The following is a 27,972-nucleotide window of genomic DNA, read 5'->3' as shown; positions in this document are numbered from 1 at the left end:
TAATATGACAGGGTGATGCTGCAGCAGAGCAGGCTGCTGTTTGTGAGGTCAGCTCCAGGATCAAACAGGTGTTATTAAAGAAATTAACACTTTTTTTATCTTTTAATTTTAATTTACATTTTCAGGAAGATTGGCTTGTGCAGAAAGAAAATAAATCATAAATATTGTAAAAAAAAACAACTAAAAAAATACTATACATTATATACATATATAAAACTATAAGTGAGGAATGCAGCAGAAGCAGTGTGGAAAAGTGTCTTTGCGCACCATAAAGTCATAATAAAGTTAAATATCTTGCACCACAGGTGAGATATAAGTGCATACATGAGCATATAGGAGGGTTATAGTGCTGCCTTGTGAGGTCAGCTCCAGGATCAAACAGGTGTTATTAAAGAAATTTAAACACATTTTATATCTTTTAATTTTATTTACATTTTCAATTTGATTGGCTTGTGCAGAAATAAAGAAAATCATAAATAATGTAAAAAAAAAAATAAAAAAAATTATATACATAATATATATATATAACTATAATTGAGGAATGCAGCAGAAGCAGTGTGGAAAAGTGTCTGCGCACTATAAAGTCATAATAAACTTAAATATATAGGTGTGATATAAGTGCATATATGAGCATATAGGAGGGTTATAGTGATGTTTATTCAGCCCATGCTGGAAGTAGTGAGACCCAGCAGCCCGGTGCAGCTCAGGTCTGCAACAGGAGGACCAGGAGGACCAGGCTGCATCATGCCTGCTCCTCTCCACCGCAACCCGCCCAGCAGAGCCAGCAGTCCGGGCTGCTGCTGCAGCTGCTGCTGCACCACAATCAAACTTTTCTGTGCATTTTTCCACGTCCACCTGCAACCTGCGTTAAACGTAAATTTTGGCATCCTATGCAAATATATGCTGACGTAAAAGATCATGTGGTTTTTGTCGTCGATCCCCCCTATGAGCAACGAGGAGGTTTTTTTTTTTTTCTCCTTCTCCTCTCTCTACTGTTGTCTTTAGGTTAGCTATGCTACAATCTTTACTGTACCCAGCGCTAGCTATATGCGCCCCGCACCGCACCACTCGGGATATCTGGGAATAAATCAACTTCCAGGCTGTCGCACCCTGCAACCAGACACCGCACACAGGTAGGACACAAGGGGAACTTCTTATTTATTTAACTCCTGGGCAGAAATTTTGACCAAAAGTGACCGCAAAAGTGAAGTTATTAGAGCGGGTTGACAGAGCCAGACTAGCCGCCTGTGAGTGTCTGCTGCCCGGGCTGCTGGCGCTGCTGCTGCCGCTGCTGGTACTACCCCCCTCCATCACACCTCTCTGAGCGGGGAACCACCTCGCTATCAGCCGGCAAAAACAACCATTAAAAACACTTGGACAACCAGGTAACTTTGAGGATAGTTGTCAGACAAGTGAATGTCATTTTTTTTTACTGGAAGCCCAACTTTTGCGATGCCCCCTCCACCCCCCCGGTGAAAGTGCACATTATTACCCAGCAGAGCTACCAAAGAGCCCCCCTAATCAACGACGGGTACCCCCGCTGGAGCTACCCGCTCTAGAGGTAACCGTTACCCCCGAACACAGCGGCACAAACGTGGCTCTCTGGATGCTTTCATGTCGGGGAAACGCATTTGTTTTGGCTCCTCTCCTCTCTTCTTCTTCTTCACCATCCGAGTCAGCGCTACTACTACTACCTCCAAGCCGAGCAGAGTAGACTATTATCCCGGTATTTTCTTGGATGGTGGGTGGTGGAGGTGGAGAGGAGCGACAGTTTGAGTCTGTAGTGTCCGTTGAAGTGTTGTTGTTGCCCCGCTGTATGTTCGGTTCAAACGGGGCTAGCTAGCAGACAGCCAGTCTGGCTGGTTGGGTCATCTGAGGTGAAGCCGCCGCCGTCAGCGGGCTGCTGTATAGAAACACACACACACAGCTTGCTATAACGGCACACACAACCGGTTTTTAACAGAAACACACCGCTAGATAATATCATTATAACGTTTTTAACTCCTTTATTGTGTGTTTTAACCGACTGTCTTCAACATTAGAGCCGCTTTTAACGGTATAGAATCGGTCCGTTGGTGTGTACATTCTGAACGGTTAGTCGCTGATTCAAAAAAACACACCAACTGCCGATTAGTTTGATATTAATGTTTTTACGTTAAAAACGACCGTTTGTTTGTGGTTTTAACGTCTTTAACTGGTTTATATGGAGATAATATAAGCACGTTAAGTTTGTTTAATCGTGTTATTTAACTCGTTTAGTGTGATATACGTAGCAACGTTCAGAGGGCTGGTTGGTAAACAGACGTTGACTTCATGCCAGTTAATGGTGGACTGGTTCTCTATGTGTATGTACAGTAAACTGGTTTTAAACTGTTTAATATAAAGCACAGATACTGTCAGGGTGTATGGTAAAGAAACTGGCAGCCAGTTACCATAATGGCAGACTGGTTTTAACTGGTTTAGGCTGCCTGTATGTACAGTAAACTGGTTTATATACTGTATGGCAATGAGGGCACAGACTGTCGGTGTGTATGGTACTGGTTTATGAAGAAACTGTCTGTCAGTTACCATAATGGCAGACTGGATTTAACTGGTTTAGGTTGCCATTATGTACAGTAAACTGGTTTAGGTTGCCAGTATGTACAGTAAACTGGTTTTAAACTGCTTTATTTAAGGCAAAGACTGTCAGTGTGTATTGTACTGGTTTATATAGAAACCCGTCTATCAGTTACTGGAATGGCAGACTGGTTTTCTACTGGTTTAAGCTGCCAGTATGTACAGTAAACTGGCTTTAAACTGTTTAATATAAAGCACAGACTGTCAGTGTGTATGGTACTGGTTTATGAAGAAACTGGTGGCCAGTTACCATAATGGCAGACTGGTTTTAACTGGTTTAGGTTGCCATTATGTACAGTAAACTGGTTTTAAACTGCTTTATTTAAAGCACAGACTGTCAGTGTGTATGATACTGGTTTATAAAGAAACTGTCTATCAGTTACCCTGTTGACAGACTGGTTTTCTACTGGTTTAGGATGCCAGTATGTACAGTATTCTGGTTTTAAACTGTTTAATATATATGAGGCACATATACTGTCAGTGTGTATGGTGAAACTGGCAGTCAGTTATCACAATGGCAGACTGGTTTTAACTGGTTTAGGCTGCCTGTATGTACAGTAAACTGTTTTATATACTGTATGGCAATGAGGGCACAGACTGTCAGTGTGTATGGTACTGGTTTATGAAGAAACTGTCTGTCAGTTACAGACTGGATTTCTACTGGTTTTAGTCTGCCAGTATGTACAGTATTGTGGTTTTAAACTGTTTAATATAAGGCACATACTATCAGTGTGTATGGTACTGGTTTATGAAGAAACTGGCTGTCAGTTACCGGAATGGCAGACTGGTTTTAACTGGTTTAGGTTGCCAGTATATACAGTAATCTGTTTTATATAAGGCACAGACTGGTTTTCTACTGGTTTATGCAGAAATAGGTTGCCAGTATGTACAGTAAACTGGTTTTAAACTGCTTTATTTAAGGCGCAGGCTGTCAGTGTGTATGGTAGCCTACTGGTTTATGAAGAAACTGTCTATCAGTTACCACAATGGCAGACTGATTTTAACTGGTTTAGGTTGCCAGTATATACATTAATCTGTTTTACAGTATATAAGGCACAGTTTTTTTTTCTGGTTTATGCAGAAATAGGCTGCCAGTATGTACAGTAAACTGGTTTATATAAGACACAGACTGTCAGTGTGTATGATACTGGTTTGAAAGTCAGTTACCACAATGGCAGACTGGTTTTCTACTGGTTTATGCAGAAACAGGCTGCCAGTATGTACAGTAAACTGTTTTATACTGTATAAGGTATAGACTTGTGGTACTGGTTTATTACGAAACTGGTGGCCAGTTACCATAATGGCAGGCTGGTTTTAACTGGTTTAGGCTGCCAGTATGTACAGTAAACTGGTTTATATAAGGCACAGACTGTCAGTGTGTAATGTACTGGTTTATAATAAAAACTGGCTGTTATAGTTACCTTAATGGTAGACTGGTTTTTACTGGTTTATATAAGGCACAGACTATATGGTACTGGTTTGTAAAGAAACCTAATGGCAGACTGGTTTTATCTGGTTTATGCAGAAATAGGCTGCCAGTATTTACAGTAAACTGGTCTATAAAAAGGCACAGACTGTCAGTGCAATGTGTCAAAAAGCAATATACAGTACATAGAGTATATACCCACTTCCTTCTCGGTAACCCTATCATCCACCTCATCAATAACCACTACACCACTGTTTTCTACTGGTTGATATGGAAACCAGTGTGCATATATAGGCTGCTTATAATGGATTATTGACTATTGGCAATTTTGTTAATGGGTTTGTATTTAAAAGCAGTTTTTTTAATTTTTATTATTTTACAGAAACTAGCAGTTGTTATGAAGACAAACTGGTTTACATGGTGTGCTGACCCAGACTGTGCATAAGGACACACGTATATTTTAATGTCTGTGTATATATAGACTAGCATCGGTAGTATATAATATAGGAGTTGTCTTCCTCATGATGAAACTTTTCCCTTCTCCAAGTTCACTCAGTTCGCTCTGCGACCTAATTTTGTACCCAAATCTTGTTACATAAAATCATGAATAATTAGTTGTGCCTCCCAAACCGGTTCAGGCCATATGCAGCAAACGAAAAAGGAGCCCATCAGCGACCTATACGACGACCCCCCCAGTCAGGAGAATATATCGTCGACTTTTTGTTTCGCTGTCCTCGTGTGACTCTCTGCTTCCAGTTTTGAAGGACGTACAGTACAGAGGGGAGATTTAGACGAACAGGTGTGTAAACTGAATTTGGGCAGGTTCTACCCTCCACCACATCCCTCACAGTGGGACTGAAGTGTGTCTTGGCTCTCGGAGGCTCATATTTGGCAGCAGCTCCTCCTCTTCCTCCCTCCTTCGTCGTCTATACTGCCCGGTGACAGCGTTAACATCCACCGGCACTCTATATGGATCTTGTCGAAAAGTGTGTCAGATTTTTTTTTTTTATTTTAAATATTATCTCGCCTGTTCTGGTTCATAATCACATTTCCTTTTCCATTGATTTTTTTTTTTGTCTCATATTTTGCAGCTATTGTATCGCCACCGTGTCAGGCTTTTTAATCCTATGATATGGATGCAGGGATCAGTCAGTCATGCTGCCAGTCTCCGAATCAGAGCGCGCTCGCTTCGCCTGCTCTCTGGCTGCTATTTATTCGTCACAAACGCCAACACACACACAGATCTCGTGCGCTTTCCCCTTCCTCGCCTCTACACACACACACACACACTCACACACACACACACACACACACACACACACACACACACACACACACACACACACACACACACACACTCTCGCTTTTCCTCTTCCTGCTCTGACACGCTGCTATTTCTTTGACACACACATTTCGCCGGTTCCTAGGAAGTGCAGCTGTGATTTGCTGTTACCACCTGACCTGTCACCTCAATCCACACACACACTCACTCAAACACTCACACTCTCTGCTACAGTAGTAAGCTTTTATTTCGCCGTTTAGACTGTTCACATCGTTGGTTTTTATCGCTGGAAATTGCAGCATGTTTTTTTTTATTATTTGTGGCGATTGAAATGGACCCCATTCTGTGTTCCCAGTTTGTGTTGCCCCTCAGTGGCATTCAGTCAGGAGGCTTTATGGCAGCTATACGAGCCGGAACAAACACACACACCTCACACAGTACGCAACAGCACACACGCTCTTTGTTGCTGTAACCGCTATTTATTTCACACACACATGCAGAAAGCTGCATGACAGCTGCATCCTGCACACATATTTCTATTTCACTCACTCTGTATTGTTTTTATTTCACTCACACATTTCTGTTTGTGAAATAGTCACAAAATTTAGTCTATTTGATTCGTGTCCATAGACACAAATTTCTCGGGATTTTTCCTACGAATGTCCAATAACACGTGACACATGTGTCAATTTACAATCCAGTCTTTTCCAAATAAAAACTACATAGTTAGGCTTAGGAAATAGATTGATTTGGTTAGGTTTAGGCAACAAAACTACTTAGTTAGGTTCAGGAAAAGGTTGTGTTTTGGGTTAAAATAACACCGCAAGTGGCGTAACTTAAGTACGGAAGGTACGTGACAAAAACTACTTAGACGGGGTTTAGGAAAAGATTGCAGTTTGAGTTTAAATAACACAGGAAGTGGCGTTACTTAAGTACAGAAGTTACGTGAGAAAAAACTACTTAGGTTCAAGAAAATATCGTGATTTGAGTTTAAATAACACAGGAAGTGGCGTTACTTAAGTACGGAAGCTACGTTATAACATTTGCTTATTACACGGCTGTGTTGAATACTCGATTCTGATTGGACAATCACAGTGTTCCGCGGTCTGTAATTTCTGTGTTACAGACCGTTGCTATGTATAACAGACCGTTGCTATGGGCGCAGCTCTGATGACGGACTCTTGCAGACTTTTTTTATGTCAAAATATTGAGGAAAGATGGTGGTTTGGGTTTAAATAACACCGGAAGTGCCGTAACTTAAGTATGGAAGTTACGTAACAAAAACGACTTACCGGTAGTTAGGTTTAGGAAAACATTGCGGTTTGAGTTTAAATAACACTGGCGTAACTTAAATATGGAAGTTACGCTCTAGTTCCCCCCCGACCTCCTCCCTACGTGGCGTTTACCGCTCTTTATACTTCTGTGGTTCACAATTATGTGGAATACATACAATATTGATTTTGTGCTGAGATCACGAAAACAAATTTGACATTTGTGTCTATGTACACGAATCAATACAATCAATTTCGTGCCTTTTTCATGAACTGCTGTGTGACTGCGGGCGGATATTCTCAGTGCTTTATGAAATAGTGTGTGTGTGTTTGTGTGTTTGGGAAAGCGAGTACGAGCGTGCCAGGTTTTGCATGAGTAAGTGAAGTGGCGGTGATTTCGTGTGTGTGTGATGAGTCACTGGAGAGCACGGGCTGGTCAGAAACACTGTGTGTGTGCGTGTGAGAGGCGGACACTATATCACACACACGCACACACACACTTGCTGTATTGGATCTGCACAGCTGCTGTTGGACCAAACCCACCTTCCACGTGGACTGGGAGGTTCAGGGGGCGTTTTTAAGGGGGGGGATCCCCGTCCGACCAGATCTAACTCCACTCATATAAAGAGCTCTTATTTTGGTGTTTAATCACCGTTAATAAATCAGCGCTGCAGAATCTGACGTCTATCTGAAGCATATATCATGTTTCTGATGATTTTCTTTCTCCAGTCAGTCAATCTGAACCATATTCTGCAAACATCCTGCACTAGTGTAGAAGCTTTCAATACACGCCGTGAAATCAATTTTTAAAAAAAGTTATGTGCAAATAATCTGTACCAATATTTGTTCATGCTGTGGAAAGGCTTTTTACCCATGTACGGTAACTTGGACCCGCTTCTCCAAAACATTCATATCTTCCCCTGAACTCTTTTGGTTATTCATTTCCAATCTAATTTTCCTGTTACATCCTGTTCTTCGGAAATTGACAGTTTTATTTTTCAAACAATCACATAGCAGTTTGTAAGAGCAGATATTAAAAATAAAATAAAAACATCTTTTAAATCAGCCAACCAGGAGATGACCCTGCAGCTGCTGTAGTTATTAGATATTACAGACGATATCTTATTCCAGATATATATCGATACCGGCGTGTCGGCCATAGGGCTGCAACTAATGATTATTTTCATGGTCGATTAATCTGCTGATTATTTTCTCGATTAATCGATTAGTTGTTTGGTCTATAAAATGTCAATCAGTGTTTCCCAAAGCCCAAGATGACGTCCTCAAATGTTTTTTTTGTCCACAACTCAAAGACATTCAGTTTACTGTCTTAGAGGAGTAAAGAAACCAGAAAATATTCACATTTAAGAAGCTGGAATCAGAGAATTTTGACGTTCTTTTCTTCAAAAAATTACTCAAACCGATTAATCCAACCCGGTCTCACGGGAAGGCGTATAAATACCACGACATCGCACGGACATTCTGCGTGTTGTGAGTACGCATTTAAGCATTTTCGTGTGTCGCTTTTCGTGTGTCATTTATACTCCAAACGAAACCACTTAGTTAGGGTAAGGGAAAATGTCATGGTTGGGTTTAAAATAAGTAAGTAAACTAAGTAAAACACGTACGGAAACAACTACGAAAGACATGTCATGAATGTCACGGACATTCTGCGTATCATGAGTACACATTTTGGCGTTTTTGCGTGTCAATTGTACGCTGCTTTTTGCATGTTATATGTTCGCCACGCAAACGTCTGCAGTTAGGTTCAGGCAAGAAAACCACTTAGTTAGGGTAAGAGACAACGTCATGGTTGGGGATTCAAATAAGTACGACCACTTCCACGTCCACCTCCCCATCCCAACTTGCTTTTTATACTATGTCACTAACTCTTTTAAGCATTTATTACGGATGTGTTTACATTGCAGTGAGTACAGGATACATGGTGTACAAATGACATGCGGAAATCAAGAGAGGCGTACTTATTGCACGCTAAACATCTTGCGCATTATCGTGGCATTCATGCAATAGTTGACAACTATTCAATTAATCATTGCAGCTGCACTCAGCCAATAAAACCCTTTTCCCACCAAAATTAGCACGTGTATGCAGGTCTTTTAAACACATGAAAGCCTGCTTAAATAAGCGATAGACTTCTTTTCCCATTGTGAGTATACCGTGCCGTTGTACTGGCCTTTCTGTTTTTGTTTTTTCTGGTGTGTCACGTTCAACGTCACAAATGCGCCAGAAAACAGGGTTAGTAAACTGTGAAAATGTTACGATGGTTACCTTTTTATATCTGTTACTTGTTCAGTGTTTCTTTCAAACTCTCAAACCAGAGCTGGTGATTGTTGGAACAGTGGAAAGACGAACAAAGATGGTTTTGTTTTGTCATCATCGAGGTAAAATTACTGTTTCTGTCAATGGAGTCTGGTGGCTTTGAAGAGCTCATATAATGGCTGTTTCTTTTCACATCTAACTCTTTGAATTAAGGGTTTATTTTGACCAAACCAGAGTTGGTGATTGTTGGAACAGTAAAAACACAAACAAAGACAGTTTTGATGAGTTTTATTTAGTTTCTGTCGAGTTTGAATGAAGTGTGTTTTACGATGATTAGCGAGGTAAAATTACTGTGTCAATGGAGTCTGGTGGCTTTGAGGAGCACGTATAATGGCTGTTTCTTTTCATATCTAACTCTGTGAATTAGGTGTTTATTTCATTTATTTGCGTACTTATTCCATGCTAAACACCTTGCGTATTATCGTGGCATTTGTGCGACTTTTTGTGCGAACAGGCTGGGGTGTTAGTGGGGTTTTTGTCCAGTGGGAAAGGAGCATTAGTAACAATAATTTACAGAACAGAAATGCCAAACCAGATGTGAGGTCATTTAGAAACGGTGTCTTCAATAACTGAACACTGTAAAATAACCTGCTACCCAATTATATAAATATCAGTATCAGTCAGGCTATAGTTGTTATTAATTCATCTCGAGTTTCAACTGTAAAGCAGCCGCACTCATTGTGGTCCATTTGAACCAATCAGCAGTGAGTGATGCATCTGCATTTCCAGTCGACAGTCGAAGCCGGTTGCGGTTCCTTGGAGACGTTAATATGAGCAGTTTATTGAAGAAATATGAAAAAAAAAGACTTCAGAGGCAATCAGTTTCACGAGCACAAATGAAAACATCCTTCAGGCACAATACACCAAGTTAACATTGTCTATAAAGTGTACCGAGTGTAATCAATCTGTTTTTATTTCAGACCATGTGAGTTGGAAACCGGTCGCCTGACACAATAAAGGCTTTTAGAAGGAGCGTTTCTTCTTGTTCTGCTCGGCTTTTATCAAGTGAACTGTATTTATACAGCCCAATATCACAAATCACAAAATTTGCCTCGGGAGTTAACATCTTTACAGAATACGACACCCTCTGTCCTTATAAACCCTCGATTCAGAGGAGGAAAATCCCCTTTAATGGGGAAAGAAATGTTAGAAACCTCAGGAAGAGGGATCCTCTCCCTGGACGGACAGACAGGAAACAGGAAATAGATGTTGTGTGTGCAGAATAACGACATTGGACATTTAGGTGAGATTGTTTTGTAAATTTTTATAACTGTATTCAATTGTTATCAATAAAATACATTTAAATGTATTCCAATCATTATGAAAACTGCTGCCATGCACATGTTAATATCTCTGTCTATGCTACGGAGTCCCAAAAGTGACAAATATAATTTTATGTCATACCAGCCCAATCACCATAATAAAATGTTGGCATTGTACATTTCTGCAAACCACTGATATGTTGAATCTCGACGGTTCTGAATCAAAAATACGTTTCATATCAACTTTTCTACATACGTGTATATCAACATTATAGTATTTTCACCACTTGTGATGCTTTTTCCTTTTCGAAACTGCATTCCTTAAGGTTTAGGCAACAGGAAAAAATCATGTTTTGGGTTAAAATACTTTTTTTTTCCCCCGTGCGATTAATTTGCACATCAGTATGTTTTTTTCGAACTGTTGTTTTTGTCATGAGTGCTTTCATACAACGCTAATATTACACGGTGAAAAAGCAACGTCCTTTTATTTAACGAGTTTGATTTTTCTGAGCGCGGAACGAGTTGAGTTGTGCCTATATTTATGAACCACAAATACTGAGACTCCGTAGTCCGAACCAAGACGGACAACTTTATTACTCCTTTCAACCTTGACAAAGGCAGCGCAGATTAGATCCACTCCTTCTGTTCTTACCTTTCACAATAAAAGCCCTAGGCATACATACAATATTTGCATTAGTAATATTATTGTGTCGGTTATTCGTCTGGCGTGTAAAGGCCTTTACTTTGACTTTGATTAAACACTTTGTGATATGTCAAATACAAATATAATCCAGTAGCAAATACGTTCCTGTGAAACGTAATTGACTAACGCAGTTTTGTTGTATGGGAATGTAATTATTTAGGAAATCAGGCTGTTTATTTATGAGACGTTATTCTTGTAAGTCCAACACATGGATGAATAATAAGACCTGGATACGGTGCCGATGCCCAGCCTTACTTCCAATTTTTCAAGTGGTCGCTCGCGGTATTCTCGCAAAAGATAGAAATTTTGATCCATGCAGGTTTTATATTTACACTTTCCTCGAGCCGAGAAAAGCGATTTAAAAATCTGTGATGTCATCACAATGTAAAGTCTATATGGGCCGAGAAATACTACGCATATTCAGTGTGACGCATACCTCGGAAATAAACCCGGAAGATAGACAACTTTTTGTGCCAGGCGAGCTATTCTCATTGGACTGAATATGCGTCATCTTGGGCATCTCCGGTATCCAGTTCTTATAATATGTCGATGGTTCAACCAAGCTGCGTCCATCTTATTCATGCTTTTTGGTATTTTTGAGGCCATTTTTCTGTAGATGGCATTCATCCCGCCAAAGTAAAAGCAATTGCTTGGTTGTTTATTGGTTGATCAGTGAGTACAACACCAGGCTTAATCAGACAATCAGAGATGTGGTCAGTGATTCAGAGGACTGGAATCTGATTTATCACTCAGCACTACATATGAAACTCTACATACATCATTAAATAATCCTCCTATTTTCATCTACAACACAACATAAAGTGTCTCCGGCTGTGAAAACACATTCATTTCCTTCTTCTATTTTGCATTTGGTTTCCGTTTTGGCAAATTCCCGGACCACTGATCGAGTGAAATCGGCTGATTGTGATCAGTGCCTGATTTAATCAGTACATCTGTATTAGTTATTAAGGATCAGGTATCTGATTATGGCTCCTTCTGTGTGATATTTTATTGCTTCTGTTGTGCCATTAATCAATATGATCACCTGATCATATTAGTGAGGATAAAATGTGCATAACAACAGGAATATTCCTGGTGATGGTGGTGGAGTTTGTGGTCGGCGTGCTGCTTCAGAGGCTTTTCCACACTGCCAAGAATAACCGGGGGGAAACACTGGATGCTTGTAATTGTTTGAAATTTTTTGGCAGGAGGCGGCTAAATTTTAGGATATTGAGAACTGGCACAACACGGCAGCTTCAGTCCAAAAATATCAGCGTTGATTTCTTGGGAAAACGTGCGTGGGTCAGAGCAGAAAACAGGGTTTTACTGTACGTCCTGATGACTCCGGAACATGTAGTCTGTTAAATACAATGACAGGAGGAAGAAAAATGCAAATGAGTTATTTTTTTGCAGATGAGATAAAACACAGTTTGTGGATGCTTGTCAGCTGAGAGCTCTAATTAATATTAATGTAACATGCAAATAAAAGTGAGACTTCACTTCTGTCGTGTGCAGAAAAGAAGAGGTATATAGAGAGAGCTGGTCTTCATCCGGCGCTGCAGGGAGCCGTGTGACGGATAAACACACCAACAGTAAACACGTCGTCCTCCACATCATGAGGTGTCTGTCTGGACCAATCACTGACAGATATGTCACCTCCTTTATGGAGCGCTGACTGTTGTTTCCCCTCCGGGCCAATCAGCTTAACATCGATCTGGAGTTCAGTACCGCCCTCATCTTCATCAGCAGGACTAACGGCACACAGGGAGGTCACATGGTGTCAGTATAAAGAGTTAGAATTAAATAAAAGCTTACATTCTGCAGATTATAACATAAAATGCGCATATAGTCAGTGTTTCAGCCCGTTAGTGTGTTTCTATGGGGGTCACTGCTGCATACTGCTGCAACAGCACATAGTGACAATGAAAAAAATAAAACCTACAATAAAGAAATAAAAAAATAAAAATAAAAAGACTATATTTTTTCTAAATAAATACATAAATAAATAAATACAGAATCATATTTGTAAAATAAAATATGGTTAAGAAAAGGATTACATGCTTTATTAAAAGTCTTTGAGTATTTTTTTATTTTCTCTAACTTAAGAAACTAACAGAAGAAATAGTGACACAAAATAGAACCTACAATACATAAAAAATTATAAATAAAAAGACAATATTGAAACTGAATAAATACAAAATTGTGTTTCTAAAATTAAGAAAAAATTTTTATTAAAAAATAATTAAAAAAGAAAACTCTTTTATATGGATAAGAAAGGGATTCCACACCTTATTAAACATGTTTGAGGAGCACTTTAATGAGTATTTTATTTATTTATTTTTTGCTTTGTTTATTGTGATTTTTAAAAAGAGGACTGTATGATATATTCAGGGACATATTATGTACACAAAAAGTCAAGAAAAATCAGAACATAAAATATAAATCTATAAATCCAAAATAAATCAATAAAAAGACAAAATTTAAAATAAATAACAATACATCAATAAATAACATGACAAGAATAAAAATAAAAATAAATAAATGAATGCAAAATAGTATACTATTTGTAAAATAAAATAAAAACTTGTTTAAACTATTTAATATGATTAAGAAAGGGATTCTATTTTAAAAGTCTGAAAAATCCGAACATACAATAAAAATAAATAAATCCAAAATAAATAAATAAAAAGACAAGATTAAAAATAAATAAATAAAAATGAATGAATAAATAAATACAAAATAGTACACTATCGTATTTGTGAAAAAGAAAAAAAACCTTTAATATGAGAAGAAATTAGACTGTTTGGATCAAAAATGGGGTATCTAGAAAAGCATATATATATATATATATGTATATATATATATATACTGTAACTGCTATATGAGGGAAATTAAAGACACTTTAGTGAGATATTTAACATTTCTGAATAATCTCAAGGTTGAAGGTTGACCTAGGGGATTTTATTTCTTGGAAAATTGACTGAAATGTCAAATTGATTAACAAAATGGCTGCAGATTAAAAAAAATAAAATATTTTAATTTATTTTAATATATATTAGTTTACGGTAATAATGACAAAACTGCTGGTAAGTCACGTCTGGGAATTAAAACTGAAGATGTTATCTAAATGCTCAGTTTGGCTGAAACAATTAATCGACTATCAGAGAAGATTAATTTCCTGTCGATTGACTAATTGATATCTAAGAATGAGAAGCATGTTAACGGCATTAGTTCTGATTTAATATCTGGAGGACAGTTTATGTTTTAAAGGGGTCGCTGCTGTAATCGTGCACACTGGATTAAAACTTGAAGAACTCAATTCTGCAGATGGAGAAAGAAGAAAATGATCATCTGATTTCCTTCCTAAAATAAATCCCGGCCTCGCTCTGTGAAGAGTGTCATTTTGACATAATTTACTGAATGTCCTTTAAAAAAGTGTCTGAATTAGTTTGTGTTTTATGCCATCAATCATCCGGTGAATGTGGGTGTCACATCTCATATTTAGAGCCAAACACTTCAAAAACAGATGCTGTGTGTTTGTTATCGCTGCTTATATTATTTAGATTTTTCCTTAAATCTCAGAGAAGTCATTTTTATTCATGAAGAGAGAGAAACGACTGCTTATTTTCTCATTAAAGCTCGCCGTGTGTTTCTCAATTACTCAACACATGAGTGACCAGACAGGGAAACTGTGATTTGTTGGAGTCCCCCCCCACCCCTCCCATCTCGTCTGGACCGTTAATTTGAACCTTGTTCCAAACCCTCATTTATCCAGAAAAAGCTTACGGAGCACGGTTCTCTCTTTCCCATCAGCCTCCTCATTGATATTCATATGTTTCCTCGTGTTCACACCTGGGGGCCGCCCGCTAACGCCACGGGCTCGTCTCGTCATAAACTCCTCAGGGAGAGGACGCCGCGATGCTGCCTGGCTCAAGAGAACTTCAGCTGCAGGTCTTTTAAGGCTGATGATTCTCATTCACGTGTTTCCAGTGTTTCCAGTGTTTCCAGTGTTTCCAGTGTTTTGCCAGCTGGTTCCCAGTTTATAGGCGAGAGACTCTTTCTCTGAATCTGCCTCGGCCCATTTTCTACTTCCTGTCTGTGTTTGTGTTTGACAGCAACTCAAACTTAGCCGCTAATGAACGGGTTAGCAGAGTGGCGAGACAATCACATGAGTTATTATATACTGTATATATACTGTGAGACCACAGAAATCTGCCTAAAATACATTATCATGACACGCTGTAGGGCTGTTATATCAATATCGTGATATGAGACTTGATATTGTCTTAGATTCTGGATATCGTAATATTGTAATCCGGTATAAATATTGTCTTTTCCTGGTTTTAAAGGCTGCATTACAGTAACTGTGATGTAATTTTCTGAACTTACCAAACTGTTCTAGCTCTTCTATTATTTGCCTTTTCCCACTCAGTCATTATGTCCACATTACTGATGATTATTTATCAAAAATCTCGTTAAAATATGTTGTAAATATTTAGTGAAAGCACCAAAAGTCAACCCTACGTTATCGTTGCAATATCGATATTGTGATATTTGATGTTCTCCACATCACCCAACCGTAACATGCAGAACGTCCTTCAAATGTTGTGCTATTTATACGTCTTCCCATGAGACCAGGTTGGCCATACTGTTTGTACCGTTATCACTTCAATATCTCTGGTTGTATTAGGTCATTGTGCATAGCATAGCATCAAACAACTATTAGCTATGTAAAGATATAGAGGAGTTAAGCCTACCTGATACCGTTGTTAGCAACGTTAGCTACGAGCCGCCGGCTCAGCTGTCGCCATCTTCAGAGCCGTGCAGAGGCAACAGACACTCTCTGAATGGAGCACCTTTAAATCAATCAAGCAAGTTCTGTTTCCAGCTTCTTTTTTGTGATAATTTGCTGCTTTTTTCTTTTTTAAATCTTTGAGATTCGAACAATTAGTCAAACAAAACAAAAGACTTTGACATATTTTCACTGTTTTCCAGAGGAAATAAGTAACATCGATAATGAAAATACTCGTTATTTGAGTTACTGCTGAGTCATGCTTTCACATTTAGAAGAAGTTTTCTGTGCAAATTAAAACAAACTGTCTCTGAGCTCATTACATAATGCCATATCTAGGGCTGCAAATTAATTAATTTTTAATTGTTTAATTAATAATTGCGATTGTTAAGAATTCCATTAATTTTAATTGCAGTCAATCAATTAATTGTTTGGTCTATAAAATGTCAAGATAAATGATGTTTCCCGTCATTACCAGAACCTATAAACATGTCCTCAGATGACCTTCAGCCGCAAAATTATTAACTTATAATTATATGACATTCAAGGAAATACAACTCAATTATCCTTAATAAGGCTGCAAATATGTGGCTTTTTATTACCTGATAAACAACAAAACATCCAATCTAGTCATGAATAAATTACCTGTGGGATGTATTCTTCGTCCCGCTGTGGTTTTCTTTTGGTTTATTTGCAGTTTGTTGCGTCCTGGCTGCCATGTTGGAGCAGGTCAACTTTTTAATTAGCAGACGAGTTTAGGCATACAACTGGTGAGAAACAAACCGTAGATAAAAAATAATGATAATAAATCTCCAAAAACACATTCTACTCGTCCTTAAACCCTCTGAGACCCACAATAGACCCGTTTTTGTCTTTTTTAGGGGGATACAGGGCGTTTTTAGGGGTAGATAGCAGGTCAACAGTAGATGTCACATAGACATGGCCTTGACAGTTTTACATTGCCAAAATTTAGTGTCAGTTTGGAGCGTTATTTAACCTCCTTCATGACAAGATAGTATAGTAGTAGTATATTTTTCGGACATTTCGGAGATTTTTCAGACTTTTTTAATACATTTTTCTGACTTTTTTTGGACATTTTCTGGACTTTTTTATTTTTGTTTTTGGATGTTTTTTGGACACTTTTTCGGACATTTCTTTGGACATTTTTTCGGACATTTTTTCAGACATAGGGGGTTAACTTGAATGAAGTGTGGCTGCAGAGCTCAACCTGGACACAAACCTCCATCTCTCAGTGTGAAAGCTATTTCTGCAGTAACATCATAATTACACATCATTACTCAACTAACCTTATTAGATGAAATGATACGATACACCGTGTACCAAAACATCAGGAGCAGCTGTTCTTGGTGTGACACAGAGTGAAACAGGTGAACAGATGTTTTCTTATTGACTCTCCTCAGACCTGCAGGAGATGATTTTAGGATTTTTAGTTTTACCTCTACTCCGAAAGTACATTTTCTACTTTAATGTAACTTCTGGTCACACTCTTCTGACTGTTTAACATATAAATGAGAATAAACTGTTTGTTATTTGGGCGACGAATCATAGTTTCTGTTTTCATTTTTGGGCTGATTGAATTAGCGACATCCTGCCGTCCTGCTGCTCTCCAAATTCAGGAATCATAGGAATCTGGAGCTCTCAGTCTTCATGTCTCTCAGTCTCTCTGTGTAAAAGGAAATAGTTTCTAGGCAGCGGCACTGGGAGACACTTAAAAGCTCTTTTTTCTAACCAGAGGAAGGTTTCTATTTAGGCAATGTAGTTATTATAGTGTCAGTCAGGTAGGAAACATGGGAGGAAGCAATGGCGTCTTAACAAGAAATAACAAGAACCCCAAAACTTCTTCTTGAGAGCATGTTCCACACGTGACCACGCCCACATCAGTGATGTCTCAAGACAGTGATTAAATACTAGCCACTGTAATTTAAGCCTTTTTCACACATAGTTCCAGGTAACTTACTGGAATAACCTTTCAGTCACACATGCACCACATTCAGGAACATTTCCGTCTTGCACCTTTTCACACTGCCATGGCAACGCCGGACTAGATGGGGCAAGGGACAGTCCGGCAGAGGAAGTCAACAAGTGCGGATGATATCGACTCAGCTGAACAGAGATAACAACTCTTAAATTGACATATTTCTTTGGGGAAAATAGTATTTATAAGGCTAAGTCATTAATCATTTTAGTGCCTCTTTTCACATAAAAACTGCAAAACATTTGCACACAGAATATCTGCCTGAGTTAGGATATTTCCGGGACACAAGATGAATCCCTCCATCGTGTACTTTATATTAAAACCTGTTTGTCTTATCAGTTTTTGGCCCCCAGCTCCTCCAGCTGTAACTAAAAGAGCCATCAGGGCAGACATTACTCACACTGTCCCCTTCACTGTGAACAAAACCCCGCTGCCACCGAGGCCACCGCCACCAACCAAACCAGCTGAATGTGATACTCCCCGACGGAGGCTTATTCATCTCTAATGAAAGAATCTGTTTCAGACGTTACTCTACTTACCAAACTGTCCCCGTCTTTGGACAGGAAGTTGTTGTGAGGACTAAAATGATATCAGGGGGATCAAAGTTAGGGGTGAAAACTGATGCTGCAGTTCCACAATCGATCACCCGACCCCCCCGATCGGTTTCATCCACTAAGACCATCAGTCCATCACCAGAAGGGGAGTCAATGTGTTGTGATCAGAAAGCTGCTGGTTTGAATCCTTGAGCAGGAAAATCCATAGAGATGAAGAATGAAGATCCAGACACTAAAGCTATAAATGTCCTGGTTATTGAAATAAGATCTATGATGAAAGCCTGTGGGCAACCTCCGGGTCTGAAGAGTGAAGCCAAAGTGCCTTAAATCTGCATTCTTTCTAACAGCCAGCAGGGGGCGACTCCTCTGGTTGCTATAAGAAATCTGATTGTATAGAAGTCGATGAGAAAATGAGCCTACTGCTCACTTGATTTATTACCTCAGTAAACACTGTAAACATGAGTTTATGGTCTCAATCGCTAGTTTCAAGTCTCCTTCAATACAGCATGATGTTCATTTAGTTAAGAGTACGTTTAGAGTCAAATAGACCATAAAGCAGGGGATGCTTTAGGGCGGGGCTACCTTGGGATTGACAGGTCGCTACCACGGCGTTGTCAGGTCTGGGAGTTGTCTGTGTTTTCGTCGTAGAACTATAACCCTTTCACAGTGTGTTTTCACTTCAGGACAGTTAATTATAACATTTTAGACACCTACATATTTTATTCAGCATTCGGTTCTACTTAGCTCCACCGTCTCGTGTCACTTGTGGTTGCAAAAAAACCATGATGGCGATAGCCAGAAACCAAGATGGCGCTGCCAAAAACCAAACTTCAACGGCCAAAAACCAAGATGGCGACGGCCAAAAACCAAACTGGAGACGGCCAAAAACCAAACTGGAGACGGCCAAAAACCAAACTGGCAACGGCCAAAAACCAAGATGGCGACGGCCAAAAACCAAACTGGAGACGGCCAAAAACCAAACTGGAGACGGCCAAAAACCAAGCTGGCAATGGCCAAAAACCAGGATGGCGACGGCCAAAAACCAAACTGGAGACGGCCAAAAACCAAACTGGAGACGGCCAAAAACCAAGATGGCGACGGCCAAAAACCAAACTGGAGACGGCCAAAAACCAAGCTGGCAACGACCAAAAACCAGGATGGCGACGGCCAAAAACCAAACTGGAGACGGCCAAAAACCAAACTGGAGACGGCCAAAAACCAAGCTGGCGACGTCCAAAAACCAAGCTGGCGACGACCAAAAACCAAACTGGCGACGGCCAAAAACGATGAACTCAAGTCTTCAAAACTGTATTCCACAAACCATTGGGGTGATGTCATGGTGACTACGTCCACTTCTTATTTACGGTCTATGCCCAGAACGGACAAACCAAACACTCGCCTGTTCTCACTCCTAACTCGTCGAATACCGACAATATTAATATTAATAGCGTCCATTCAGGGCGGGAGGTAGAGGTGGTGGACGGGTCAAGCAAACACAGGATTTTCAACCAGGAGACCGCTGTCCGTGTCTTGGTGTGAACGTACGTAGGCAGCAGTACAAATACAGCTTTAGTACTGATGATTAAACCACAAAGTGTTTACTTCCTGACATTGTCGTACCTGAAGGATGGATGAAAAAAATCTTGAAATTGTTTCAATTGTTTCAGCAATGTCACTTCTCACAAATGCACAATAATGCCAACAAAGAGAAGTGAAACGTGACAGATCGTCAACAAAACCTTCCACGTATTCAGTGATACTTTAGATAATAATCCTCGAGGATGGAGCCAGTGTTTATTATGTTAAACAACCTGCTGCATTTCACTTCCATTTATTTTTGATGAAAACGTTTTTTTTGTGTGACTTTGAATATAAAGTGAGTATTACATGAGCAGGTGTCTGAACGCGGCCCTGTGTGTTTTGAAATCAGCAGGTATCAGAGTATTGTTCTTGTTTCCAGCCTGCAGAGAGGTACTCTACTGTATGCAGGTCAGTGTACTGCAGGTATTTGTCATAGTGACCTCCTTCTCGCCGTCACAGAGATGTGAACAGACAGACTCTGGTTGAGTGTGGACGGTCGGGCCTCCTGCTGTTTGATACCTAACATCCACATTAATATTTCACAATGAGGTTTGTGCACTTTTGTGAGTGTGTGAGTCCGGATGAAAGACTCACTTAACTTCAGAGCAGGACGACGTGTCAGTCAAAGGGACAGGAGTGGGGAAAAAATGGATTCACCCATGTATCGCAATTTCTTTTACGATTTTGAAATTGATTTTTTAATGCCAGATTCGATATATTTGCTTCATTTGAGTCTATGTGGAGGAAGAAGGAAGTTACCACTTTTATTGTTGTGGTCTGAGTAACGTCATATCCGTTCCGTATCCGTCAACCAAAAAAAACTGCAGTGAGCCGAAACTAGAAAGTAGAAATCGTTGGAGGGTCTGCGTGGATCCGACCTGCACCCTCACATGTTAAATCCAGCGTGGTAAACACTACACGTCCAGTAAAGGATGGAAACACTTTGGGTTTCACACATTGACAGGAAAAGCAGAGCTAGACAGAGCAGAGCTAAAGCTGCATGCTAACTCTGTCATGGACAGGAAACGTTGTCGTATCGCGGTCAACGTGCGTTCGAGCCAGCCGTCGTTCTCATCTCCGTGGTCAAATGGGCCGACGCTACAACTGTAGAGCACTCAGATACTGACATTTATGTTAAATGCATTGAAACGGCCCCGATGGAGCTGACCATGGATGTATAAAGAGAACGGAGCTGACGGGAGAGCTAGAGACCACCTTGGAGAAGTTAGAGGAAGTAGACACATGGGACTACGTCCGGTTTTCAAAATAAGGTGTTAACAAAGGGAACTGTATAAACAAAATACATCTAATCTGTGAGGGAAATGTCTTTATTCTTTGAGTTTTTTGGGTTGCTGGAAAAAAATCAGGACATCTCTGACTACATACATGCTGAAAATCAAACATTTTAATGTATTAATTTAGATATTTTCCAATGTAAAAGTCCCTAGAAGTGTATGATTCAACTTTTTCCCATGGTCTAGTGTTAAAAAAAGTTTTTTAAAAATCGCAATAAATTGTAATATCGAATCGCAATACTTAAAAAAAACGCAATACATATTGAATTGGGAGATAGACGTATCGTCGCAGCCCTACAAAGGAAGTGAATGCTCTTCAAAATAGGGAGAGCTTTTGTTAGATGGTTTAAATCTAAAAAAAAGTCTCCAAAAGCTGTTTATATGCCACCTTTTTGGAATATATTTTAAATATTTTTAACTGGTATGTTTGCTTAAATCCATAATATACACAGTGGAGATGGAACAGGAAACGTTTAGCCTATAAAAGAACATGACAACAACGGTATTTTTAACCACTTTTGCGACGTCTCTTTGTTATTTCTTCTAGCTTCATTAGACAACGTCTATACAGTGGAAAGGTTACAGGAAAGATGGGAGAGGAAGCAGCGACATGCAACCTTGGAAAGAAACACAAACACAATGACATTTTCTATTTTAACTGCCTTTTGTTCCTGTCCTCTCTGCGGCGTGCGAGCTCGTTAGTTTCCTACTTCACTTTTTAATGTGGTAGAAAATTCCAACGTTTTGGCGAAGTGTAGACGAGGCGTAAACCACCGGGGGACTATTTTTAGGCGTTGGGCTTGCGCCATCGTGCCATTTCTCCGCCTGACTCATCACCACGACAGGAAATGAACTTCTGTCTTTCTGCACCAGTCACAGCAGCAGATGGGTTTCCAAATTCAGCCGCCACTCCTTGCTCTTTTACTTAATTTGATGTTAATCTTTTTTTTTTCCATCACACACACCTCTGAGTGGTTGCTTACTTGCCAAAATCACCAGATGTTGCCAAACTGAACCGGTTTGGCTGGTGGTGACATCACTTCCTGCCCAACAGAAGGTACTAATTAGCATCAAAAACCAAACCAGTTAAACTTTAATGCTACCGTTTAGTTGCACCATGTTATGTTTTGTTGTGTATTTTTAACTGTTGTTTAATGGAAGATAATGGCCCACCGATGTTGGCTTCTTGAGGCCGATACCGATATAAAGAACACGTTGACCCAATGATGGTGCTCTAAGTTATTACAGTTCATCCTGAGGGGAACATGAATGTTTGAACCTAATTTCATAGAAATCCATCCAATTGTTGTTGAGATATTTCTGTCCATTTTCAGTATCTCTCAAAGTAGTGAACAGACCGACACATTGCTATCCATAAAGCCAGACGAGGTCTATTAGTTTTGCTAAAAAAAACAATAAAAAAAACAAAACAGTGACAATATATCAGCTGGTATTTACACAAACCATTAACGTAATTAGGGATGTCACGAGAACCCTGGTACCAAGTTGATGCCAAAATTCTGAAAACATTCTCGTTTTTCGTACTGGGGATCAGACCTCGGGACTAACGGCGTCCCGTCGACGATATTAAATGTGTTGGAACGTTAACTAGCTCTCGTTCTACCGATTACATTATGGTGCTTTCAGGCTCTATTCAGTAAAATTAGTTATTGGGCAGAGTTGGTGTAGTTTAAAATGGTGAGAAACTTGAATAAATCCAGTTGTTTGAAGGAGATGTTTTCACAGCAAAATAAAATAGATATGAGAATTAATATATATATATATATTATTATTGCATTGCTTTTGTTTTTTCACTGGTATTGGTATCGACTGCTAAATTTCTGGTATCGACACATCCAAAAAAACTACTGTTTTTCTGCTTTTCTTCGTCTTCTCTGAGACTTTTTGGACGAGACAAACTTTGAAGACGTCGACTTGGTCTGTAGAAAATAAAATTGTGAATTTTTCCCTATTTTCCGATGTTTTATACTCTGAAGATTAATCGATGAGGAATTTAATTAGAGCGGAAAAATTAATGCAGCAACAATTTTGATATTCAGTTAATTGTTTAAGTCATTTTTCAAGTCACACATTTCTTAGTTTCAGCTTCTGAAATATGAAGATTCAATGCTTTTTCTTTGTGTTATATTTGACAGTAAATTTAATATTTTGGAGGTTTTTGGATAAAACAAGCAGTTTGCAGACGTCAGCTTGGCTTTGGGAAATTATAACGGCTATTTTACAGTATTTTTTGACAGTTTATGGACCAAACAATCAATAATGAAATATGTAGTGAGCAAGACATTTTACAGTGTACTGTTTTCTAAATTACCTCGAACATATCCTGCACCGTTTCAGGGTCATCCGTCTGTGACCAGCTTATTAAACTTGACTCTTCTTCACCAGTTCTTCCCGAGTCCTCCCCTCCTCTTCCTCCCGTCCCCTCAAAACATGAAATGACCTTCCCACTCAGTAACTCTCCTCCGAGTGTCGGAGGCTGAAAACTCATCTGCTCAAGAAGTACCTCACGTCCTCGTCTTCTTCCTCCTCAATCATCCTTCCTTCTCCAGTTTCTTCCTCCTCTCCAACATCCTGCAGGAAAAAATAAATAAAAAACACTCTGGTGTTTCTAGTTTCCTGTCACTTCTCGGTTCCTCATCAGTATGACCTTGACCTTTGACCTCTCTAAAGCTTCTTTAGGAGTTCGTCAGGATTGTGTCTTGGATCTCAAAAAAATGTAGTAAACAATAATGCATCTAGATTAGTAAAATAATGCAATAATATCTTTTTAATTTAGTAAATTATAATAAATAGAAGATTAATAGATTAAGCACTAATTAAAGTAAGTACTTAATTTTATTATTTTTATTATTAAAGTTTTCTGTTACTTTAAATTTCTTCTATTCTGATACATTTTTGAGTAAAATATTGTACTTTTTTTACTCCGCTTCATTTATTTGATGGATTTAGATACTTTACAGATTCAGGTTGATAATAAATAATATTATAAAATAAAATAAATATATTATAAATATAGATTGAGCTACCCAGCAGTATATAAAGTGATTGAAATAAGCTCCACATTTACCAGCTGCAACATTAAAGTGATGAACACAATGCATAAATAATTATTACAATAATATAATATATATTCGTCTGCATAACGAGTAATTTTGCTTTTGGTACGTTTAATTATATTTTTTGGTGCTAAAACTTTTGTACTTTTATTGAAGTAAAATTTTGAATGCAATACTTTTACTTGTAACTAATATATTTACACTGTGGTATTGCTACTTTTACTTTAAGTAAAAGATCTGAGGACTTCTGCCACCTATACTATTATGGATTCATTATTCATCTAATAGAATAGTATTCACTTATTTGTCGTAACACAAAGTACAACGAAATTAAGTATCAATCCTGACTGTGCATAAACATATATTTATACAGTAATACAAGTAAAGAAGAGTAAAAATATATATATTATATATAGAAAATATGTAGTTGCTTGACCTATAAGAACAGTAAGATATTACACTTTGGATATTCCACATTTGCTGAGTTGTATTGACTCAATATTCAAGTATATATGTTTATTTAATGCATGTTGGTCCACTTTTCAAGGCCACTGAACTGTATTCTCTGTGGATCAAGTGATTGTTTTAATCCTGAGTCAAGATGGACAACTCTACTACTGAATATCTTTAGCTTAAATGATCTGAATCTGAACTTTCTTTATGAGTTCTGATTGTCTTTGTGTTTCTGTGATTGGCAGCTGTTGCTTGTAAACTCTCCGTCCTGACTAATCCAACATCTTGTGAGGTAGTTTTTCTCTGCTCTCTCTCTCTCTGAAGGAGATACTGGTCCAGTTTTGATTCTTCAAACCCGAGTGAAGTCGAGTCAGATGTTGCAGGTTGTTTGAAGACGTTCACGTGGCTGTTTCAACCGTGTAAACTTGCATTTTTTATTTTCTATTTCGTATCCGCCTCAGACTTTAGACAAACAGGATCAGCTTGTTGTGCAGTGTTGAGATTTGGGAGATTTGTCTCCAATGTAAGTCCTATGCGAACTACATTACCCATAACCCCTTTCTCTCTCTCTCTCTCTCTCTCTCTCTGTGCATCTTGAGTCAACTCCAGCTTCATCACACCTGTTGTCCTGCAGCTTTTAATGTAACCAAAGTGTTCATTTGGTCCTTGAGAGTCAATGACATTTTAGATTTGATGAAATATTTGCATCTGAACTGATCGGTAAGCCTCGGTCATGTGTTTTGAGCAACTTGTGATCAAGAGCTGAGGTCATTGAAAGCCATTGAAAGGTCTTGAAAACGTCCTTGAAAAGAAGAATTGAAGCGTGTTCTTATAGGAAGTGACTCTGCCTTCATGTCTTCTTCTCTGGCATTCATTTCTGCCTGGCTACCTTTCTCCCAGAGGTTTTCAAAACATGCACGTTCGTGCCACAGCACCTCCTCACCTTCTCTGCCAACCGCCCCCCCAACCCCCCTCCTTAGTTTCCCACAGTTCCCTGCTTCACCTATTGAACCTAGCCACCAGCCCGGGAATGGAGCAGGGGGAACGGCAGGAATGTGGCTCCCAGTCCAAGCCAAAAACACAAAACAAGGAAGGCAGAACTCCAACGCCCCGCCTCCTGGGAGCCAGAACCGCGTTTTCATTGGCTCGCCGCTGTAGGCTGACCACAGATTCGCCGTCCCAATTGGCTGCGTTTCCATCTTCACTCCCTGCTGCTCTCCGGCCTATCGGAGTGCTCTCATGCTGTTAAAGTATGCGTTTGTGTGTGTGTGTGTGTGTCATCAGTCTGATCCTTACCGACAGCACTGTCTTGAGTCCTGCCTGGTTTCACCAACAACACTGTGGGATAATTACTCTGCAGCTCAGGACGTTGTTCTGGTTTAGCTCTTGTTAGCTTCTGTGTATTAAAGCCGTCACACAAACATGAGTGTCGCTGCGTCGTAAAATACAACAACAACATTAAAGGCAGGAAGTGTGGTTCTTGTGGTGCTTTACAGTACAGTACGCTGCACCGTTCTGTGCAGCGCTGCATCAAAACCAGGCCAGAATGTGTGCAGCTATAGGCCAACTTTCTACACAGCTATTATTAGACTTCATCCTACAGGGGAGAATGATAAAGATAAGTCAGGTCAGTCGGCTGTGTCATCTGGGACGCTGGCTGCTTTTTTAATGTCATAATGCAGAGAGACTCTTACAGGAGAGGAGGCCGGGTAACCAAAGTCAGCAACGTGACGAACGATGGTGATGAGAGGAGGGGAAAGGTTAGAGGGGAAGTGTCCTGACAGCAGGGATGTTGTTGTCACTTACGTTGGCCCCACAGTAGAGGATGATTGGGCCGATTTTGGGTCCAATTCGCTCCTACCGACTATCACGAAGGTGTCCCCGATTCTAAACAGATTATCTGCCTGAATGACCCTGTAGTGAGACGGGTTTACACACATAATCCTAATATTACCAACCTTACCGATCGGAGTCTCCCCGACATCCTGTAGTGTGAAAGGAACAGTGATGGGATGTTACCGGAGGCTCGGGAATTGTACGAGAGGAGGAGATGTAACTTTAACTTCCCATAACTGTCACCAGTCTGTGTAATAAAACATGTGTCAGTTTGATCATGAATGTAGTTATAGAGATATCATGGTTAGTTGTTGTGCTAATGTAGCAGCTAGGTGGCTCACGCTAGCAAGCTGTGGCCGCTCTCGGTTCGGAATTGGTTCAGGCGGGACATCGATACTGCGGCTCCATCGCAGCCTCTCGATCAGTACCGCACAGACTCTGGCTCCTAGGGATGCACCGATACCAGTACTAGTACTTACATTTAGGTACTCGCCGATACCGAGTACCGATACGAGTACCTCTCTGTGCCAAAAGACCCTCGTTAACAGCCAGCTGGAGGGTGTGAGCGACACACGGCAGGCTGGGGAGTCCCGCATACGAGGCGGTGCGCCGCGACCGGCTCTAGGTCGGCTTGGAAAGCCTCAGGGCGAAGGTGGCTCGTGGCCGCAGCTTTACAGCACTCCCCGCACCGTGACGGGGCTCCCTGCTCCCGGTGCGACTGTCGACCGGGGTGGACTGTCCTCAGTGCGCCCCAAACGTGTCGTGCCGCGGCCCATTTCAAAGGCTCCAGGGGTCTGTGGCGTTGTCGGCAACCCACCCGACCCGTCTTGAAACACGGACTAAGGAGTCTAACACACGCGCGAGTCAGAGGGAGTTAAAAAACTCACGTTGGATCACGTGATTTTCTGTGAGCCGCCACTGAATATGACTGAGGCTTTAAAGATTAAAATATTAAAAAAATTGTTAAATCTGTCGTTATGTTTGTGGTCATAAATCAGTTAATATTTTGCATTAGTTCCTTCACGTTTGCGTTGGCAGACTTGCTGAAGGATTAGTTTAGGGCTGGGCTGTCTTAAACTTAAACTCTTGTTTAAATGCCAATTTATCTATTGCATGAAAACAGAAATTACAGACAGAGGTTATTTGTAACCTGTTTCTCAGCAACATAATCCCTCACGTATTGTGGAGGATATAAATGCTTGGAGAGGAATCAGATGGTCTATAACCTTTGTAATGAGAACCGTCTGGGTGAGGAGGATCACATGGAAGAATGGAAGTGTTGTGAATAAAAGGGAGTTGTGCTATTTAAACAGTTTGCAGTCAGCCAAATGAAGGTGGTGGACCTGCTAAACATCAAGATGTGAGCGTTTAGCTCCACTGTGCCTATAAGTAATGTCTTTAACGCATTAACACATTAACGCAACTTGTGAACCTTGCGGGCTCAGTGTTAGAGCTAGAGTGAAGATACTGGGATCATATGGAACTAGA

At 39.9% G+C, this 27,972-nt stretch overlaps 1 protein-coding gene across 2 annotated transcripts in view; it reads left to right on the top strand.

Annotated features, from left to right (window-relative positions):
- Positions 1–247: 247 nt before the first annotated feature.
- The window catches only part of LOC119503022 (zinc fingers and homeoboxes protein 2-like), a 129,289-nt gene continuing 101,564 nt past the window's right edge, over positions 248–27,972 (top strand). The window contains exon 1 of one of the 2 annotated variants that reach the window (XM_037794454.1): positions 248–1,133. The gene's annotated coding sequence lies outside the window, so the exon portion shown is untranslated. The remainder of the gene's footprint in view (positions 1,134–27,972) is intronic. The other variant, XM_037794453.1, reaches the window with a different exon arrangement.

The sequence above is a fragment of the Sebastes umbrosus genome, chromosome 15 (assembly GCF_015220745.1).
Source record: "Sebastes umbrosus isolate fSebUmb1 chromosome 15, fSebUmb1.pri, whole genome shotgun sequence".
NCBI classification, from domain to species: Eukaryota; Metazoa; Chordata; class Actinopteri; order Perciformes; family Sebastidae; genus Sebastes; species Sebastes umbrosus.
The sequence above is the reverse complement of the archived record's forward strand: the minus strand, read 5'-3'. Positions and strand labels throughout refer to the sequence as shown.